We start from the raw sequence: 23751 nt of genomic DNA on the forward strand, positions 1-23751 counted from the left end.
AGAATTAAAGAAATGCCCCCCTCACCCTTTTAAAATGTATTTAGGTAATGGGATATTTCATGATTGGTGGAGCAATGCTTTTTCAATCCCCTATTAAAAACTTGGGAAGGACTGCACATGCTCGAGTAGCTCTTAAAGTGTTGCCCTTACCACCTGCATAGGAAATACTAGGTGGTTACATTTAAACATAAGCGTTCCGAGTGATGCAGTGCAGGCCATATACATCGCAGGATGGTGACATCATCATAGGTATGTTCATTAATGAGTGCACTTGCGAAGTATGCTGAAAAAGATAAAAGTTCCACTTTCTGCCACTAAGTGAAAATATGGTGCTGTAAGCAATCAGAATGCATGTGTAATGTTCCCTGTTTCAATGTCAGTATGCTGTTTGTCACTGGTCAATGCATGTTGACGTCTATTGTGAAGTGACTGTTGGTGTAAAGGGTTAAGTTTTGCATACGAAATGTAATGACTGTTGAGAAGAAAGATCATGCACTGCTGGTAAAGTTGTTTTATCAGAATGCCAGCAATAGCAGCACTGCATTGTGGGAATATCATCAACAGAAACAACTGCAAAGAAGCCTGATGTTAATAAATGGGCTATAAAATATAATAAAGAAATTTGAAGAAACAGATGAGTAAGGTGGTGCAGGAGGGAGAGGGAGGCAACTCATTCCCACAGCAGTTGTTGACAAAGTTGTTGTAGCTATAGCCTGCCATGCAGCACGTGCTTCAGATTCTGCAACCAGTGCTCAAGCTGTGTCATGGGAATTCTCTCTGTCCTGGGAAACAGTTAAAAAGATTTTGTGATGCATTTTACACTAGTGCCCTTACAGTATCCAGAATGTGCATCAAATGAAGCCTCAAGAAAGGCTACAACTCCATGACTTTGCTCATCATTTTTTGGCACAGATGGAACTGGGTGACACGTGGCCATGGAATATCCTTAAGGTGAACAAAGCACATTTTACTCTGCACAGTGTTGTGTATGTCCAGAATTGTCACATATGGGGTTGTGCTGTAACATCCATTACACATGACTTATGTGACTGAGTGATGGGATTTTATAAGCTCCTTCATTCTCTGTCTGTTTTTCTTTGAGGATGATACCTCACAGGCCTATAAGGTGTACACTGGCATCTGCTTAATATAAGGACCTCCTTGTGCGACATGTGATTCCAACTTTGCAAAAATTCAACTGTGTCCACACCACTATTTTCATGCAAGATTGGGCAACATCACATGTTACTTGCCTGGTGAAAGATTTGTTTTGAACAACCTTCAGTAATGACCACATCATCTCTAGGCAAATTTTATGTTCTGTACATAGAGTATGCTAGGTTCTTTTTTGTTTTGGAATAATGTAAACAGGTAATGTTTAGTGTTTAAGTGTTAATACAATCAAATGTCCTTAAGTGGTAAATGAATGTTTTGTTACATTTCCTCTCAAACTGTTACCTAATAATAGTACTGTGTCATGCCTAATTCAATTCATCAAGCAGAAGTGGATGAGTTAAATGTCTGAATTGAAACCATCATACAACAGAAGCAGTACGCATCTGGACATGGGTTCCTCTTCAAATTACTATGTATTGAGTCCCCTACACAAGTTGTAGAAGTTTGTAATGGGGATTTCTGAACTCCCTGTATGAGGTTTGTGGGGCACATTTGATTTTAAACTTCATGGCTGCTACATCATATGGACCTGAGAGTAAGGTTCTTGAAAGCTCTGGATGTTTTAAAATGTGTGTCATAGTATGTCATAGGTAGCAGCCTGTGTATCCTAGTTTGACAGAGTCTTCGTGTAATACCAACTTGGGTTTGGATGATAGGTTTAAAATAATTCATGTGCAGTGTACTGTGAGGAATTAATTTAGTCATTGGGGTGTTTCCAATGAGCCATATTCCCAGTCTGTGTTTGGACTGGTGAGGCCCCACATATATCAGGCCCATAAATGTAACAACCATTTCATAATCTGTAAGCAACAGTGCCTTTTGAATTCAGATAAAACTTCTGTTTTAGAGGCGGATGTGAAGAATGAATAAAGACTGAGATGGTGCCTCTTTGGTTTCTTGGGTTTGAAACAATTTAAAAATAAATGAGCTTTGCACATATATTTAAGGCTTTATTCTGTAAAATTTTAAACAAGTATGTACCTCAACTTTATTGTGGAGTATAAACAATGATGAGCCAAAGCATTTTCACCATTGCCACCATGAGACTGAATACTACATGGTGGTGGTGCAAGCAAGTGACGTGGCAAAGAAAGTATATAAATGAAGCAGAGACAATTATGGAATCATTCTAGACATAAGGGCAACAAATGGGGAAACCCACTGACACATAAATGGCTTTAACAAAGTGTACATTGTTACAGGCTGGCACCAAAGAATGAGAATCAGAGAAACAGGAGAGCTCATTGGATATTCTCATGCTACACTTGTGAGCATCTATGGAAAATGGTTGAAGGATAGTGAAATCATAAATAGGCAACAAAGTATTGGATGTCTATGTATCATTATAGGACATTGAGGTTGAAGGATTGCCCACTCTATGCCAGATAGATAGTGATCTGTGGTAGATCTAATGACAAAGTACAATGCTGATGCAGGCACAAGTGTTTCAGAGCACACCATTCAACGTGGGGCTCTGCAGCAGACATTGCCTATATGTTCCCTTGATGATCTGATAGCATTGTCAAATATGGTTGCAGTTGGCATGGCATCATCAAGATTGGACTCTGGATCAGAGTCATGCTAAGGTGATACTGAACCCATGGTAGGACTGCCAAAGTTGTGACACCCCACTCAATTCTGCTGAACCCCCACCCCCAACCCCACCCTCCCCTTTGCCTGCATGCCAACCTCCTCTGCCATGAAACTATTTTCCTGCAGTTTTTCCTACACAGATATAACAAATTTTATACTCTTGTAAGTATAGTTTAATAAAAATGGAACATTACTGAAAAAATTGCTTAAATTAACTGTGTTGATAATATAAAATATTACATACAGCAAATTAAAAGTATCAGTGTTGTAAATAAATTAAAACTTGTATACATTTTCTGAAAACCTGAAAGTAAAAAAATCTAAATTTTATTATTTATGAAAATTATTGCACACCGTATTAAGTATGATATATAATACATTTTATTTGTTTCTCATAAACTACAAGGGGCCTCCAACAAGTAATGCAACCCATTTTTCTTCCTCAGCCAATTTTGGTTGAAAAATTCAGAACGTGTTGTGGGACATCATGGAATATTCCTGGTTCAGTCCCTATAGTTTCAGGAAGTTCTGATAAGTTGCAGTGCTGTGCATAGCCTTCAAAATGGGGCCTGTAACAGAGGTGCATTCCAAGCAGAGAGCTGTCATTCAGTTTGTTTTGGTGGAAAACCAGAGCATCACAGATATTCATATGCACTTGATGAATGTCTGTGGAGACCTGGCAGTGAACAAAAGCATGGTGAGTCATTGGGCAAGGCATTGTTATCATTGCAGCAAGGTTGTGCAAACCTGTCTGATCTCCCACGTGATGGCTGGCTGTACACAGCTGTGACTTATGCAATACTGGAACATGAGGACACTCTCATAAGGTAATCGGCGGATCACAATCCAACACCTTGCTGCACAACTGGATGTCTTTGTTGGTAGTGGTGACACACTTGTCCACCAGCTGGAGTACTCAAAGGTGTTTCTTGCCACCTAACAGAATACCATAAAGAGCAATGAAAGACCATGTGTACAGAATTGCTTGTGCATTACAAGGTTTGATCATGACAACTTTTTGTCGAACATCGTCACAGGTGCTGAAACATGGGTTCATCACTTCGAACCAGAAACAAGAGTGATGTCCTCCCTCATGTTGCAACAATTAACTCAGAATTGTGTTGTTACTCTCAGGAAATTGAAGACGTGACTTCGTGTGTTCATTGCCACAAAAATGGAAACAAACTTCTCTTTCTCCATGATAACCAAGGCCTCACGCAAAATACAGCTCACAAAATTTCATTGGACTGTTCTTCATCCACCCTACAGCCCGGGGATCTTGTACCTTCCATCGGTTTGGCCTAATGAAGCATGCACTCCACAGGAAGCAGTATGTGGATGATGGGGAGGTTATTACCGCAGCAAGATGTTGGCTCTGATGTCAACCATTAGAGTTGTCCCATTTGGGCATATGGGACCTCCCAGTAAGGTGGCATAAGGCCATTACATTGAACAGAGATTAAGTTGAAAAATAGAATTCTGTAGCCAAAAGAGTGGGGAATAATATAGTATACTTCAATCTGTTTTCAGAAGAAAAAAATGTTGCACTACTTATTGAACACCCCTATTTTAATAGTGCTTAAATTACTAATCAGAAATAAAATAAAAAGGGTTACAATTTTAATTTGCAATTTCCTCATTTGAGTGAAACAAGTTCGTTGATTATGTTATAAAAAGTCACATTTAGCAGCTGTGTTCTGTTGACAAAATATCTAAATTTTACAGTCAGTTTTCACCATAATTGACCATAAGTAGCTTCTCTTATTATCTAAAATTGTGTGCTGCAATCACTGGTGTTGTCCTTAAATATCCTTAGAGCTACTTTGATGACTGGATAAGGATTCCTTGACCTATCCTTTACAAATATCCAAAAGGGGGCCATATCACTGCTTTTCACCTGTTCTTTCAGCTGGAACCTGAAAGCAGCTATTTTGTTAACTAGCTTGTCTGTGCCAATATTGCTATGAGATGTTGTGCATACAGTCCAGTCTAGAGGTTAGCATGTGTGCTGTGGGTCACTAGTTCAAATTCAGCTACCAGCAATTTGTATTTGTCAGCAAATTCAGCTGTACAGTTTTCAGGATAAGATACAGAGGTTTCATTTACAGTGTTTTCTGACAGGTAACTAAGATGAAACAGTGTGATATATGTAAGCTCTACTTTACATTTCATGTATTATTGTGTTATATACTTTAGCTGAAACAGCCTTCGGTCAGACAGCATATATTTGCTTTGAGGAACTACATCACCGCAGCAAAAAACCCATTGATGCAGCTGTGTCAGCCAAGCACTCTGTTGCCAAATAATTCATGTTAATGGTAGACATCTGTTCAGTGGTACTCATTTCTTTATGATAATACTGGGACAAAATGACACTGTAACAGCAGCATACATTTATAATCATTGCCAGAGGGAAAGGCTTCTTCTTGCAGGCAGAAGATAACAAAATGAGGGGTAGCAGAACTAGCTTAGCTCTCCTTGGTAGTTCTTGAACTGCCTTTTTTTTCAATGAACTTTTTTACTCTCCCTCTGTGTTTGCACCCTTGGCAGGTGCCTATTTTTTTAAGTCCTCATTACTGTTCTGTTGTGGACCAAAGGAAACATGTCACTTGGTCAGATGAATCAAATTTGTGGTTACACCAAGTTGATGGTCATGTCAGCATATGCTATCACCCAGGTGGAAGGATGCTCAAAGCATGCACTGCTCCCTTGGTGTAGGTCAGTGGAGGCAGTGATATGATATGGGGGACATTCACCTTGATTTTTGTGGTACCTGGGGTAGTAATTGAAAGCACCATGACAGCTGTAGACTGTTGTTGTTGTTGTGGTCTTCAGTCCTGAGACTGGTTTGATGCAGCTCTCCATGCTACTCTATCCTGTGCAAGCTTCTTCATCTCCCAGTACCTACTGCAACCTACATCCTTCTGAATCTGCTTAGTGTATTCATCTCTTGGTCTCCCCCTATGATTTTTACCCTCCACCCTGCCCTCCAATACTAAATTGGTGATCCCTTGATGCCTCAGAACATGTCCTACTAACTGATCTCTTCTTCTGGTCAAGTTGTGCCACAAACTTCTCTTCTCCCCAATCCTGTTCAATACTTCCTCATTAGTTATGTGATCTACCCATCTAATCTTCAGCATTCTTCTGTAGCACCGCATTTTGAAAGCTTCTATTCTCTTCTTGTCCAAACCATTTACCATCCATGTTTCACTTCCATACATGGCTACACTCCATACAAATACTTTCAGAAATGACTTCCTGACACTTAAATCTATCCTGGATGTTAACAAATTTCTCTTCTTAAGAAACGCTTTCCTTGCCATTTCCAGTCTACATTTTATATCCTCTCTACTTCGACCATCATCAGTTATTTTGCTCCCCAAATAGCAAAACTCCTTTACTACTTTAACTGTCTCATTTCCTAATCTAATTCCCTCAGCATCACCCGACTTAATTCGACTACATTCCATTATCCTTGTTTTGCTTTTGTTGATGTTCATCTTATATTCTCCTTTCAAGACACTGTCCATTCCGTTCAACTGCACTTCCAGGTCCTTTGCTGTCTCTGACAGAATTACAATGTCATCGGCAAACCTCAAGGTTTTTATTTCTTCTCCATGGATTTTAATACCTACTCCGAATTTTTCTTTTGTTTCCTTTACTGCTTGCTCGATATACAGATTGAATAACATCGGGGAGAGGCTACAACCCTGTCTTACTCCCTTCCCAACCACTGCTTCCCTTTCATGTCCCTCGACTCTTATAACTGTAGACTACGTGACCGTTATTGTGGACCACCTGCAGCCCTTTACACTAGATGTCATCCCCAATGGCAATGGCATCTTCCAGAAGGATAACTGCCCATTTCATATGCCACACTCATGCTACAGTGGTTTGAGGAGCATGATATTGAGCTCAGGCTGATGTCTTGACCACCAAATTTGCCTGATGTGAATCTGATGGAACACAGCTGGGGTGTTATCCAGTGTCAGTTCCTTGCTCACACACCATCAGTCTGTTACTTGTGGGCACATTTCTCTGGGAAAGTAATAAGGACTTGGTGACACCATGCCATGAAGAATAGCTGTTGTATTGTGTTCAAAAAAGGGCCAACATGTTGTTATGTAACTAGCCGTAATGTTATGGCTCATCAGCGAATTGTAGAACTATATTCAGCCCTGAAGACACTGGAACAGATGAAATGTCATTGAAGTGGAAAGTTTTTCACCTGTTCAGATTCCGTTGTTGTCCCATATGACAGATGCCCATGTCAGGGAAAGTGATCCGAAATATAGAGTTAAAACATTAGGATAAACCTGTATCATTTTACACCACCTGATAAAAAAAAAAGTGAAGCACCCAGAAGTCATGGTCATGGTCAGATGTCATTGTAACTTCATACATGTATACACCATCAGTGGGTATGTAAATGATTAGAGTTGTAATTTTATGTGTGACAGGTGGAACAGCCACTGGAATACATTTGTGTTGTTCATGTGTAGTGTTGTTACCAGGCCTGGTAGGTTTTATTAGGGGTGTGAACAACATCAATGCTGGCTGCTCAGTGTGAAGGGCATGGAGATATTTCATTATCTAATGAGACTGTGCTATCAGCAGCTTACAGAGTTTGAAAGGGGCCTCATTGTGGGTCCTCATTTGGTCAGCTGGGCAAAGTGTGCAATATCCAGATATTTGTGGGGCATATTGATGTGACAGTGTCCTGGTATTGGACCACATGAGAATGTGACAGCAGGCATACGCATCATCAAGATTCTTGTTGACAATATCTGACAACACAAGAGATGATCACTGTAATATCCACCAAGCTCATCATAACCTCTTCACATTTGCACCTGCCATCCAGAAACAAGTAATTGACTCCCTGCAACATTGTGTCATCCCACACCATTGGTCATAGGCTAGCAGCAGCCAGAATAGGGAATTAACATCCCTTGCTGTACTTTGAGTGGTCTCATGACTGACAAGCATTGGAAGCATGGACTGTTGATGAATGGTGTCATTATGTTCATTGTAGAATTGCAGTTCTGCACTACCCTGGATTTCCACCACTGACATGTATGGAGGCAGCCTGGGAGACATCCTATTTGTCAACTGTTTTGGAGAGGCATCGGGCTGATACTCCTGGATTCACAGTGTGGGGAGCCAATCTGGTGTGAATTTAAGGTTGTGGTTGGAAGTGATTGAGGGAACTCTCACGGCACAATGGCATGTTATGGACATCATATGTCCTCATGTTTTTCCTCTCATGCCATTTTTTAACAGAACAATGCTTGTCCCCACATGGCATGTGTGTTTATTAACTGATTGCATGGTATTGAGGTACTACTATGGCCAGAAATATCCTCAGATCATATTCCCAATAGAACATGCGTGGGGCCAGCTCAGACGTCAACTTTGTCCTTGGTGCCAGTGTCTGGGAAATCAAGGACCAATTACAAAAGATGTAAACCAGTTTGCTTTAGGGTAGTATACAACAGCTTTATGACACCTTTCCCAGCTGAATCAGCACATGCTTACAGGCCAGAGGGGCCGAAATGTTAAACTGGTAAATGGGCTCTTTGTAAATTTGACTAATTTTGTAATCATCAAAGTAAAGTGACTTGTCCTTTCCTGACATGAAATCCTGTGAACTGTGGATGAATGGCAACGGGCAGATTCCATATTCCTAGATTTCCATAAAACATTTGACACAGTGCTATACTGCCAACTGTTAATTGAGGCACAAGCATATGAGATAGGTACCCAATATGTGAGTGGTTTGAAGGTTTCTTAAGTAACATAGCCCAGTAAATTGTCCTCACCAGTGAGTGTTCATGAGAGACAAGGGTATCATGATGAGTGTCCCGTAAATGATCTGGTGAACATGGTAAGTAGCAGTCTGTGGCTTTTTGCTGATAATACTATGGTGTTTGGGCAGGTGTTGTCATTGAGTGACTGTAGGATGATACAAGATGACTTAGACAAAATTTATATTTAATTTTCTAGTTGGTGTGATGAATGGCAGCTAGCTTTAAATGTAGAAAAATGCAAGTTAATGCAGATGAGTAAAGAAAACAAACCCATAACGTTTGGATACAATATTAGTAGTGTTCTGCTTGACACAGTCACCTCATTTAAATATCAGGGCATAACATTGCAAAGTAATATGAAATGGAATGAGCAGGTAAGGACTGTAGTAGGGAAGCTGAATGGTTGACTTGGGGTTATTGGGAGAATTTTACGGAATTGCAGTTCATCTGTAGAGGAAACTGCATACAGGAAACTAGTGTGATTCATTGCTAAGTACTGTACAAGTGTTTGGGATCTGCACCATGTCATATGAAAGAAAGACATTGAAGCAATTTAGAGGCAGGCTATTATATTTGTTATCAGTAGGCTCAAGCAACATGCAAGTAATGAGTGTTGAGGCTCACTTCTGAGCAATTCTATTGCTGCCAATGCACATTTTGTGTAAGGACCTAGAAGATAAGATTAGAGAGATTAGGGCACATACAGAGACATATTGTTAGTCATGTTTTGCTTGCTCTATTTACAAGCAAAACAGAAAAGGAAATAGCTAGTAGTGGTACAGAGTACTCTCCATCATGCACCATACTGTGGCTTCGCGAGTATGTGTGTTGATGTAGATGTAGATGTAGATCCTCTCAGCACATTAAGTTTTATTTTGTCTTCTCCTCCCCTTCTGAGTGCTTCAATTTTTTTGTTAGGCAGTCTATTTGATACCAAGGTATGTGTATATATTACTTCATATGGGTATACTGTGAGAAAAGTAGCTGTTTTGGAATCTACTCTTCCACTTACACAGCTCAGTTGCTATTTTATGTAACTTTACACAGAACAATATTAGTTGTGTACCTCATGACAATGTCAAAACCTGTTTAATACAAACATCAGAGTTAAGTTGAATTTACAGCTTCAGTCCAAATTCTCTTATAAATTATAGGAGTGGTAGATAAGGTAAAATTTATAAATGCAAAGCAAGCAGACCATCTCAACGATTAAATGTTTAAGTGTTTGCTATGAAATTGCTGTAGTCATATTATATAATTCTCCAGTTTTTTCGTGGGCTCTTTTTCAGTGTAACTGTCATCAATAGCCATCATAGTTCAGAAAAGTCCTCAGATGTCACAGACAGATTATTTATGCCAGTCAAGAACAAGGGTCTACCAAGCACTGATGCTTACAGGGCTCCATATTTATTGTTTCCCCACTCGGAATTTAATCTTATTCCTGTGTTTAATATCAGTTTCTATGTGGAGAAGCCTTTGTGGAATCCAGACTGAGTTGTTAATAAAATTTTAAGAAATATGGTTCAACATTCCTTTGTAATAAGCTACCTTCTTAGAAATTTTAAGAACTTGGAAAGGGTGATGTCTGAGCTATAGTTTGAAGTAACGTATTTTTACAGCTTTCACAAGTAGGTGCTAGAACTGTGTACCTCAGTCATTCATGAAACATACCTTGATGCATCAGAGTATTGTAAAGGTGACTCGATGAGGCACAATCAAGTTAGGACAATATTTTAGTGTTTCACTTGTTATACTGTTATAATTGGAAGATTTGCTGTCTTTCAGTGACCTTATGATTTTTGTTATCTTTCTAATGGCTTATTTTCAAAAAAATGATGTCTGGAAGTGGAGTATTCTTTCTTTGTCTAGTAATACTTCAGACTGTTTATGTTTTGGGTTTGAAATTTTTTGTGCTAATTGGTATAGTGAAGAAGTTTATGATACAGCTTGCATGGCACCTTTGAATCTTTATAATAAATGTGTGGACCCTGTTCAGTTCTATCTCATGTATCTTAAGTGAAAACAGAACTCAAAGTTTCTAGAAATGGATTAAAGGATGTTTTTTTTTTGTTTGTCTGTTACCACACATACACACAATTTTTCTTACAACATTCTCATGGTGGCATTACTTCACTGGTGAGTGAATGGCTAATTTTCATCATATGTCACTATATTCAATCAAGATTTTCATTATAATAACAAAATATTTTACCAACCAAATATCAACTTATACACACAATGTATTATTAAATTAATGTTGACTTTGTTACAGGTATTGTATTTGAATAATGCTTCTGACAGTGAGCCACATGTTCTCAACACTCCTGGTTGCACAGACAAGTGTCATTTGCAGCAGTTTGTAGATCTGATGAAACCTGTTTTACCAGATGACTGGACAGTGGAATGTCAAAAGCTAGACAGCTAAATAACAGATTTTCAGCAAAGTGATTGTACACTTATATTAATAATAAAATATTTCATGCCATATATGTGATTACACTGCCTCATAAAATTGTACCATATTCAGTGTGTATCAGATAAGTGTGAGATTGAATTTTGTCACTTTTTTGTAAATAAATTTAAATTTGTTACATGTACATAATACATTTTTATTGAGAGAGAAGTTTTACTCATGATGTATGTGCAGGAAATGTGGTCATCCTTATTTCATCACAAAGCTATCAGAATTATAAACTTATTTTCTCATAATATACTTTAAAAGTTAAATCATAAACTTACATACAAGTGACTCACCAACGTTACACTAAAAGTCCAGTTTCAGTGTACTGTGGTCATGTACAGTTTAACTATAATATATCATTTAATTTCATAAGCTACATGGAAACTGATCACTATTTGAAATAATGTAGGTTTACATATTTTAGTTCCTTTTGCTGCATTCTTTGTCAAGTAACAACATTATCCTTCAATAATTCCTCTACTGAGTAATGGCACTTTTGGACTAGCATGCTGTACAATTTTCTCTTCAGAAAACTGTTCTTGATCCTATTTTAAATTTTATCTTTTAATTTGTTTGCAAAGTGTGGACAAAAAACTGAGGGTTGCAAACATGAACTTTTCTTAATTCCTAGAATTGTATGTATGCTGGAAACTATTTATTAAAAATGGACAAGATTTGATGTGTGCAATAATCCATATATATACGGGGGCAGAACACTTAATATATTCAGATCCCTTTGTAGTGGTTGACAAGGCATTCTTGGCCTTCTTTGTGCATGTTTCATATAATTTGTTTGTTTGGTGTTTTTTTTTTTTTTTTTTTTTTTTTGCGAAGGTCAGTATTCTTTTCATGTTACCTGTGTTTCCCCAAAACGCAATGCCATATTTTAGCATGGGTTCAAAGTAACTATGGCACACTATTTTTCTTGTGTACATGTTGTTGTGTTGGTTTCAACTGCCATAGCAAATGCCAGGCTGTTTAATTTATTTGCAAAGTGTGCAATATGTAATGACCATGACAGTTTTTCATCCATATGCATTTTCAAGAAATTGACACAGTGTGATCCTTTTAGTTCCTGAATTTTTTGCTTTATCTGAATATGATTTGTTTTTGATTGTATGGTTTTAAATTGCAATGGTTGAATTTTTTGAAATACTTAATTTTAATCCATTTCAGTGGAATTGGGTATTAAATTTTTCTAGGAAACCTACAATATTTTTGAGAAGTTTGTATACATTACTATATTCAATCAGCATTGGGCATGTGCATTATTTTTGGGAAGTATGTCTGCACTGCTGTATTCAATCAGCACTGTTGCATCAACTGTAAATAATACTGAATGAGAATTTATGATGAGTGGTGAGTCATTCACATAAAAAATGTTTGCTCTAATACTGAGCCTTGTGAAATTCCTTTTAAAATGGTTTTCCACTCTGATTCCATTTTCTGTTGAATGACAGCATATTAATTAAACCAATGTAAAATGCAGCCCTCAATTCCATATTTTTCCAATCTGTGTATAAGTAAATAGTGGTTTACACTGTGAAAGGTTTTTGGTAAGTAAAAAACAAGTTATTGTAGTTTCCTGAGTTTTCTCTTTTTGGAAACCAAATTAATTTACTGAGATGACATAAATTTTTTAAATTAAATTTCTAGCTTGTATTGCAGCAACCTATTGAAATATTTTAGAAAATGCTGGAAGATGAGCGAAGGGATGGTAGTTTTCCATATCTTCTTTGGAGCCTTTTCTTGAATAATGGTTTGATATCAGCATATTGTTGTATCCATAGAAGATAGCCAAGTCTTAACATCAACACTGTTAATTTAATCATAGGTGAATAGCTGGGGAACTCTGTGTCATACAGTGGGTGCAGGCTTAATTAATACTGACAGTCTCATTTCAAACCAGGCGGAACAGTGCTAGCACAGTCACCATCTCTGCGCTAACACTTGGCCTCTACATGTGTACATATCCTTCAAGGCAAGTATGGCAAGAGTTTGAAACTATTTTCTGAATAAATTTAGAATTTGCAAACTATTTCCAGCTGAGGTTATTTCAAGTCACTTCTGTAACAGTGGAAAGAACATTATAGCCAGGTCAAGACTCCCTCTCACATACGCCAACTGGATAATTCCCTTAATTCCCTTCTTTTGGACTGTGTCACACACTCTATCAACACTCATGCTTGAGACATGACAGAAAGAAATAATTTTGGTGCCAGGTATGGGCCAAACAAAAGGCTTTCACAAAGTCACGTGGAAGGTAACCAACTTACTTGGATTGCTAAAGCAACTATGCAAAATTGCAATAAGTTATGGCAGCTAGCAGCTTTTAGCCTAGTAGAAATTCTGCTCCATGACAGCAGAGTTCCATATGGAGTCCTAGCTGGTTGTGGGCTGTGGTAGCAGAGGTGATGTCAAGGATGAGTGTGGGGCCAACATAGCCAAGCATGTCAATGGCTGAGGCATCACATTGTGGTCATAAGGACATGCCCAAGAAACTGAAGGTCCAAGAGCTTGGGACCAGGGGCCCAGTCGCAGCAGCAGCAGTAGCAGCAGCAAGAGTGAGTGATGGCATTGACTCAGTGCAGTAAACTTGTCTCAAAGCACCACAATAAAATGGTACAAATTTGAAGTAACTTGTAATAGTCGTAACTATAATTATAAGTTACTAGCTGTAAGATGTTTAAAACAGCTCCACTTAGCAAAATAAGTTCAGTAGGAAATGGTAATGTATGTTCTAAAGGAACATAGTGTGTTATAGCAAACTCTTCTGATGGTAACAGGAGAGACCTAAGGGAATCTATTGAATATATGTTTGAATTAGTGAACATGGAATTTGGGTTAAATCTGTTTGCGAGAGAATGGGATGTGGGAAGAAGTGAAGCACATTTTAAAAGAGAACTATGTGAGTAAGAGGACAATAGACTTTTATGCTTGCAGGATATTTCAGGTGAGACTAGGCTGTGGGGAACCAATCTTGTTGTATAACGTTGATGAAATGCAGAGACACTTTTTGGCGGCTGTAAACAGGACTACAAATAGAGAGAACCATAAAGATGCCACAGAGTTTGTAGAATTTTTAGGAATAGCATGTTTCATACAAGGGTACAGTAAGCAAATGTAGGAGAAAAAGGGTGGAGGGAAGGATATGGGCTATGACACCAAAAAATTCACAAACTTTTGCTATGGTTGTGAAAAACCAGGTCATATAGGTGACGAATGTGTGGTTTGGGCAAGAAGTGATGGAAATAGATCCAAACATGTTAAAAGAGAATTCTAGAGAGGTAAATGGATCACATACACTGTGTGAATGGGGATGCTTGCAGTGTGATCTGCTGCGTAACTGTGGTGTACTGTGTATCAGAGAAAGAGATGTGACTTGTAACAAATGTGAACAAACTGGGCACTGTGCTATAGATTTTCATAAAGGACCTTGGTGTGTTGGCATGCGTGGAGGAAGGGTAGACTGCCAGTGCGTGGCGAGGCAAGGTAAGGTAAGAAGTTCAGGGAAACAAGAAAATGACAAAGCCGCACAGTCAGGCATTGTTGCGTTAAGAAAGCCTATTGTGCAGATCATAGACTGTGCCACAGAAAATGTGCTAGTGTTAAATTGTAAAAGTTAAGAAGTTAAAGCTGTTAGTAGACATGGGGGCACAGTTTAGTTTGTTCAAGAGAAATAGTATACATGTAAATTGTGCAGTTATAATGGATGAAGCAAAAAGGATTCAGCTGAAGTGTATCACCAGTGAAGCAGTAAGTACATTAGATGTGGTGGAAATGCATCTTAGTTTGAAGGATACTGGAGGAATAGGACACAAGTTTCATGTCTGTGGGTCAGGACTAGACATCCAATATGGCAGGTTGATTGATAGAGATTTTCTAATACAGCAAAAGGTACAATTAGACTATGCAGGAAAAGTGTTAGAATTACAAGGGCAAGACATGCTCTTAAAAGTGGACGAGGAACTGAAAGGATATGAGTTTGAGATGAGTCAGGAGTCCAATGGGGAAATTGGACCATGCGAGGAAAAGAGAATGTGGCTGAACATGGACCGTAAAGTTCATAGTGAAAGGGAAGTAATTATCCTGACAAAAAAAAAAAATATACCTTAGGTATACATACTGGAGTCATTAGAGAGAGTGTGAAATGGCAGGTGCATAGTAAGTGCAATAAATTTGTCAGAGGCCAAAGAACAATTTTAAAAAATGTGAAGTTATCGATGGAAGAATTATTGTGATTAGCAAAGGTGCGTGAAATAAAAGGTAGTAAGGAAGCCATAGCAAAGACAGGAAACTGTGCAAGCACTTTGCAAAAACAATTGAGAGTGAATCTCTTAAATGCAGAAGAAAAGAATGCATTAGAAACAGTCTGCAAAGAGTATGGAAATGTATTCCATCTAGCAGGTGAGAAATTCTAATATACATCCACAGTCATGCGTAGAATACCAATAGCAACAGGACGTGAGGTTGGTGGTGAATACTAGACTATACAGAATGCCTGAAGAACAGGAAGAGATCTCAAAAGAGCAGATGGACAGATGCTGAAAGATGAAACAATTGTCAAAAGTAAGAGTGTGTGGAACCTACCTTTATTGTTGGTTCTGACAACTATAGTGGGCTACATGTGCATAGTAAGTGCACATGGTCACAATAGGGGATGCATTTCCACTACCAAATATCTCCAATATCTTGGAACACCTAAGGCAGGCAAAGTACTTTTTGATGCTTGTCCTTGCAAGCAAATACCATCAAATATTGGTGGATTAAAAGGACAGAGATAAGATGGCATTAAGCTCAAACCATCAACATTATGAGTATAACCAAATACCAGTAGGACTGAAAGGAGATCCATTTTGTTTTCAGTGACTGATGAACAAAGATTTGGCAGGTCTGCAAGGGATAACATGTTTTGTGTATCTAGACGATATAGTGTGGTAAAGAATAAATCTGCAGGAGCATAATGAGAAACTATGTTTAAGTTTTGATAGGTTTCGAAAACATAAATTAAAGCTGCAACTAGATAAGTGTGAGTTCTTAAGAAAAGATACGATTTTCTTGGGTTATTGTATTACAGACAAGGGAATCTTACCAGACATGGTAAAGGTGGAAAAGGTGTCATTCTTTCCACAGCCGAGAACAATGAAAGAACTGTAGATCTAATTGGTTACTACTGATGGTTTATTGTGAAGCCACTTCATGAATCCTACAAAAAACAAAATGATACACTTGAGGAACTAAAGGAGAAGTTGGTTAATCCACTATTACTTCAGTAGCCAGATTTTTGAAAGCCATTCATAGTGACAACAGAAGCAAGCAGTGCAGCTCTGGGAGCAATTACAGCACAAGATGAGAAAGTTGGTGATGACTTACCCATTTTATATGCACCTGGGTCATTAAACAAGGCAGAATTAAACTATAGTGCCATAGAGGAAGAAGTATTGGCTACAGGATATGCAGTGAAACAGTTGCGACAGTACATACATTGACAATGGTTTACAGTGCCAACAGAACATAAGCCATTAATATGGATATTCAGTGGAAAGGATCCTAGTTTGAGGCTCCTGAATCGGAGACCTATGCTTGAAAAGTACAATTACAAGGTTATCTACAAGCCAGCTAGGATGAATATCAGTACAGATGCTCTTAGTAGAATACATCCCAGTGAGCTAATCCATACTGATAGGGATCAGATGGACAGAAAGGAAAGAGGTAGTCAGGTGACTGTGCGACAGGCACATGTAAATGCTGAATGGGTCAGCAGAAAATGCAGGGCAGAGGTTAAGGAAACCAAAATTAGTCTGGAAGAAAAGAAAAATATTCTAAATAAAATAAATGTAATCTGTTAATAGGGCAATGGGCAGCTATAGAATGTTCAAGAGGATAAAGCAGTAGAAACAACAGAAAGTATTGAAATGTGAGACAGAAGAATATGTACAGAAATTTCCATCATGCCATAAAAAATAAATTTATGCAGGTGAAGACAAAAATTGCCACTGAAAGTAACAGACATTGAGAAAAGTATAATTGAAAAGTGTTCAGTGGACATAGTGGGTGTTGTAGAGGTATCAAGCACAGGTAAGAGATACATGATTACATTTGAAATAGTAGTAGTAATCACAGAAAGCACCAACACAGAACAATTGCCAATGGAGTTCAAAGTTTCAGAAATAGACATCTTCAGAACTGTACTATAATTATTTAGGAGAAGTACATCATGGAGAATTGTACATCATGGAGAATTGTAACATGTGTAAATTTAGATGGTATACATGAGCATTTTCAGAACGCTGAACAATGTGGCAAATTAACAGTACAGAGGTGTAGTGGCACTCTGAAGGAACTTCATGTAGGCTGAATAGGATGTTGCTTGCTAGGCAAATATGTGACATGTCATACAGAAAGAATAACAGAATTACAGAAGTTGGTGCATCAATTGAAACAGCATGAGACAATGAGAAAAAAGAAGAAGAATGGCCTGTTTAACTTCATTTGGAGCTAAGGATGATACTACTTGGCACACTAGATGAAGCTGATTCTACATATTGCAAGGATCACAGAAAAGAGGTGGAGAAAAATTCAAAAAGGCTATTGAGATGTAAAACAAGTGGCAGTTGTAAGAGCCATATTATCAGGGGTAAACAGAACAGTAAGTGTGATAAAGGAAAACAAAAATGTTTAAAGTTTGGAATGAAAGATTTATCAAATTGTGTGTTACAGAGGCAGACATAGGATTTAAATGAGTTGGAACATTTGTAACAATATGCAAATAAGTGCCACAATTGGTAGATGTATTTAGAGATAAAATCAGAATATGAACAAATAAGTGCTATAGTTAATGCATAGAATAGAATATTGCCGCCTCACATAATAATTGCTCCACAAATTGTGACGTTCCTCAGTTTAACGAAAGGCGAACTTAGACATGAAGTTCTCTGTTCCTCTAGTTGAATCATCAGATAACTCTTATTAAAGATTATCAATGTAGATATCTTTGTAGGGGAAAGCATGTTAGGATATATAAAAAAAGTTACTTTTAGTAGCTAGTGACATATTTATGTTATATGGAATGTTTCCTTTACTATAAGCAATCACTCAGCCATCAGGGAAGTATGTTTTCATCCAACCAGAGGAGGAGATCTTACTTATCAATGATGCAAAGAGAGAGTATGCAAAACTATTGGATTCCAAAGAATTAAATAAGAACAGAATGCTTTGCAGACAAACATTTTCGCTATTGTCAGCATTTGATCAGGAAGATGTGTGAAGCAAAGTTGCTTCAGACAGTAATTGATATGACAAGTGAGTGTGTAAAGAGGACTGTATCTTTAAATCAAAGTATTTGAACACATTTAAATAACAATAAGTGGTTATACATGGTTCCTGAGGAGGAATGGTCTGACAGTATTATGTGGGAAGCAAGCTCCAAAGGATGTAGTACTGGGAGGAGTTGGAAAAGTGCACTTCAACAGTCAATGTAAAGGGTATGGAACAAGAACATTCATACAAACAGACAAAATAATATGTACACATAAAACTGAGAAGGGTTTAACATGACAAATAGAGTTAAAAATCGATGGTTGTGTAGTAAATAAGGAGAATACACACATTCCATTGCTAACTTAAAAGTTACCATTAGATCATGTAGTCACACAATTAGATGATATGAAAGTTGTCAGAAAGAGTTTAAACGATGCAGAAAGAATGGTCACTAAACAGCAGGAAAAGATGAGGCAATTCAGGTGTCTAACACACTATTCCATCACTACATATGTGAGTATAACACCGATTATAATAGTTATGATGATCTATTTTTGTAGATAATGTACATGTTGTATGGAATGCTTTAGAACTGTATGGAAACACTTTAATGACAATGATTGTTGTGGACGAATACGTGTACCAACTATCATTGTAAATCAGGGCCCAGAAAACATTCTAGTGCAAAGATCTTGTAACAGTAGTACTGAGGAAATAGTGATCTATGAAAGGAATCCAAAAGAGCAAGACTGCTCCACATCTTTTAGAAACAGACAAAGAGAAACTTTTATGGTGCAACAAAATGTAATTCTCATGTCAGAAAAATATTATAATTGTATCAAAATGAAATACAAAAGTGACACAAAAGAAAATGTAACCCTATGGAAAGAAATGTGACAAAAATGGTTATAAATGTCTAAAAAACTGGATTTTAATTTGACACTACTCTACTTTTGCATCTATGTAGATACTCTGCAAGCTACCATACAGTGCATGATGGAGAGTACCCTGTACCATTACTAGTCATTTGATCATCTCTTCCACTTGCAAGTAGAAAGAGGCATAAACAATTGTCTGTACGCCTCCATATGACCCCTAACTTCAACTATTTTATCATCATAGTCCTTATGCACAATATATGTTGGTGGCAGTAGGATCATTCATCAGTCAGCTTCAAACGCTGGTTCTCGAAATTTTCCCAGTAGTTTTCCTTGAAAAGAACATTGCCTACCCTCCAGGGATTCCCATTTGAGTTCCTGAAACACTTTGATAACACTTACATGTTGTCTGAAACTATCAATAACAAATCTGGTAGCCTGCTCCTGAATTGCTTCAATGTCCTCATTCAATTTGACTTGGTACAGATCCCAAACACTCAAGCACTATTCAAGAATAGGTCACACCAATGTCCTATAAGCTGTCTCCTTTACCAATGAACCACACTTTCCTAAACTTCTCCCAATAAACCAAAGCAGACCATTCGCCTTTACTACAACAATCCTCACATGCTCATTCCATATTATACCGCTTTGCAACATCAAGCCCAGATATTTAAACAGCTTGACTGTGTCAAGCAGGACACTTAATAATACTGTATCTGAACATTACAGGTTTGTTTTTCCTAGTCACCCACATTGTTACATTTTTCCCACATTCAGAGCTAGCTCCCATTCATCACACCAACTAGAAACTTTGTCAATGTCATCTTGTATCTTCCTACAATCACTCAACTTTGACACTTTACCATACACCATAGTGTCATTAGCAAACAAATGCAGATTGCTGCCCACCCTGTCTGCCATAACAACAGCAGTCCTATCCCACTTCCCTGGGGCACTCCTGATGATACCCTTGTTTCTGGTGAACACTCACCATTGAGGACAAAATGGCTCTGAGCACTATGGGACTTAACTTCTAAGGTCATCAGTCCCCTGGAACTTAGAACTATTTAAACCTAACTAACCTAAGGACAGCACACACATCCATGCCCGAGGCAGGATTCGAACCTGCGACCGTAGCGGTCACGCGGTTCCAGACTGTAGCACCTAGAACCGCTCGGCCAACCCGGCCGGCCATTGAGGACAACATTCTGGGTTCTATTAGTTAAGAAGTCTTCAAGCCACTCACATATCTGTGAACTTATTCCATATGCTTGTACCTTCATCATTAGCCTGCAATGGAACACCATGTCAAATGCTTTTAAGAAATCTAGAAATATGGAATCTGCCTGTTGTCCTTCATCCATAGTTCACAGTATATCAGGTGAGAAAAGGGTAAGCTCAGTTTTGCATGAGTGATGCTTTCTGAACCCATGCTGATTTGTGGACATATGCTTCTCAGTCTCAAGAAAATTTATTATATTCAAACTGAGAATATGATCAAGAATTCTGCAGAAAACTGAAGTTAGGGATATTGGTCTGTAATTTTGTGGATCCATTCTCTTATCCTTCTTATATACAGGTGTCACCTGTACTTTTTTCCAGTCCCTTGGGGCTTTGCGCTGGGTAAGAGATTCATGATAGATACAAGCTCGCTAAGGAGCCAATGCCACAGAGTACTCTGTAGAACTGAATTGGGATTCCACCCAGACCTGGTGACTTATTTGCTTTCAAATCTTTCAGTTGTTTCTCTATTCCAGGTGTGCTTATTAATATGTCGTCCATACAGGGGTCTGTCCAATGGTCAAATGATGGTATGTTTGTATGATTCTCCTGCATGAACAATTTCTCAAATGTGAAATTTAAAACTTCAGCTTTTGATTTGCTGTCTTCAACTGCCACACCACACTGGTCAACAATGGACTGAATAGGAGCCTTAGACCCACTTAGCAGTTTCACATAGGACCAGAATGTTCCTGGGTCCACTGCCAGATCTTTCGCTGAGATTTGACATTAGTAGTTGTATGCTTCACACACAGATCTTTTCACAGATGCGTGAATCTCTATTAACCATTGCTTTGTCATCATTTGTGTGTTCTCTTTTGAACTGAGAGTGCAACAACCTCTGCCTCCTCAGTGTCTTCCTAATTTTGTTATTAATCCATGGTGGTTCTTTTCCATCCTTTATCCAGTTGGATTGGGGGGGGGGCTAGACAAAACTAGTTGCAGTAGTATCAGTGCAGTTAATGAACTCAATCAGTGCAGTTAATGAACTCATAGGCACCTAGCTGGAGAAATGTGTGTGTTGTATATTGGGTGTGGGCTCAGCTAATACAGTCTGTGTCATTTTAAAGCAAGATAGAATGGTGCTAGCCAGTCACCATCTCTGTACTAAAACTTGATCTCTTCATGGGTACTTCTTCAAGGCAAGTAGGAACTGTTTTGGAATAAATTTAAAAATTTCAAAGCACTTCTAGCTGGGGTTATTTCGAGTTACTTCCCAATACTTACATTTTGTAATAAGGGGCTTAACATTACAGCCAGGTCAAGACTCCTTCTCACATAGGCCAACTGGCTAATTCACTTCTCACAAACAGCGCCACCCAATCTTTGGCAATACTCATACTCAGAACATGACAATATTTCAATTTATCTGGAAAGTACAGCCCTTTCGAATGATTGATCTATAATCATGAATGGGCCAGCTATTATACTGGAAGCTGCTTTAAGAAACTTTGGAGAGGAGGGGTTTATGCCAACCCATCCTACAGAATTTTTAGTTTTTTACGTGTAGTACTGTTTTTCCCACCTTTTTGTAAGTCACTGCATCAAATTTACAAATCATAGTCACATTATGATACAAAGAAATACATATTTATTTTTTAGGTAATGTTCTACATTGATGTCATATTGTGCTCCATTTTTACAGAAATCATTGAACTGTTCTGGTATTTAAGTAGGATTTACAATGAAAGTGTTTTATATTTTAATTTTTGAAATTTCTTGATTGTTGGATTTAATTCCAGGTTCTGATTTAACAACTGCCCAATTGCCTTTGATTGGTTTCTTTGCTTCTGAATGAATTATATTGTTGGTCATTTCTTTTCCTCCCTTTAAAAGCTCCTTAGATATCTTGTTTATAATTTTTAGCATTAATTATAAACTCTGGATTTGTTTTGTACTGGTATAACAGTTCTGCATGTAATTTTCTTTTCTTTTTGCCATTAGATCTTTTTATGCCAACAATAGTCTAGTTCAATTTATTAGTTGTCTTTCTCTGGCAGACTACTGGTGAAAATGTTTGACTGAAGATCAGCAGAAAACTCTCCCAAAGTTTTCACAAGATTATTATTCATTTTGCACTTGCACTGAGCCTTGTTTAATCTACAACAGAAAAAATATGTTTTCCTCACTGACTTCTCTTTTGGTAGAGATTTTCCCAGCACTTTTTACATTTACTTTTTGGCAATTCAATCAATTAAGCATAGAGATTGGAAATTCCTGGGTTGAAACAGAAGTTATGAGTAGAGTCATACACATATTTTCTTAAAACATTGTCTGTATGTTTCTGACCTTCAGTTTTCCCTAGTAAAATTAGGGAAATTTATACTTGAACCAGATTCTTAAATTAGATCAGTAAACTATGTATTAATGCTTGATTCACTTGCTGTCTGTATGTTGAAATCAGCAGTACTCAATATATATTTCTTTCCTTCTTTTTCCTTAAGATTCTCAAAAAGACATTACAATTTTGCTGAAAATAATTAAGTTATTTCAGCAGCTAGATTCCTGTTTATGGAATAATTGAAAAATAATTGGCCTAATTCTACATAGCAGCTTTCAAATATAAAGTCTTCATTTGAGACCTAAAAATCATGTCCTTTTTATATTGCAACACATTTTCAATAAGTTTACAGGAGCCTCCAAGACATCAGACGCTTCTAAAAAAGCTACTAACAACTTTGAAAGTTTCCAGTTTATTTAGAACAGCGATAGACTTTCATAATCCAGTGTTAATTCAGGCAAATTCCTTTGATATTTCTGAGTTATGACTAGATAATTTCAAGCTTATCAACTGTTAGAGTTTTATTGTATTTACCAATATTGTTCAGACCATTAATGTTTAGCTCTATTGAGAAGGTACTTTTATCTTTATTGATAATTTTAAAAAGCAAACAATTCTCATGATTATCTTGTGTCCCGTCTTGAGCTTCAAGTACAGCATGCCAATGAGACATTCTCTCAACTTGTTACACATCTGACACACTGTATTAACTGGGAACTCATTAAATACTTTTATGCAAATGTTCATCATGGTTTTATGAATATATGTTTTCATTAATTTTTATCATTAGTATTACAGGACAAATATGTTTCTGTTCCTTGTGGTGGACCTTACCACTGGTCTCATTTTACCTAATGACTTTTCAGTGCTTCTCCATTCTCCTTTTCTGCTTGACCACCTCATGGCAGTGGTTGCTTTGACACTTCACTTCACCTCTGAATAGTCCCATCTTCTCAAACTTTTCTTTTCTTTTGGGTGTAAAAACTGCCATTGCATTCTCCTTTG

This window comes from Schistocerca cancellata, chromosome 4 (assembly GCF_023864275.1).
Source record: "Schistocerca cancellata isolate TAMUIC-IGC-003103 chromosome 4, iqSchCanc2.1, whole genome shotgun sequence".
Taxonomy (NCBI): domain Eukaryota; kingdom Metazoa; phylum Arthropoda; class Insecta; order Orthoptera; family Acrididae; genus Schistocerca; species Schistocerca cancellata.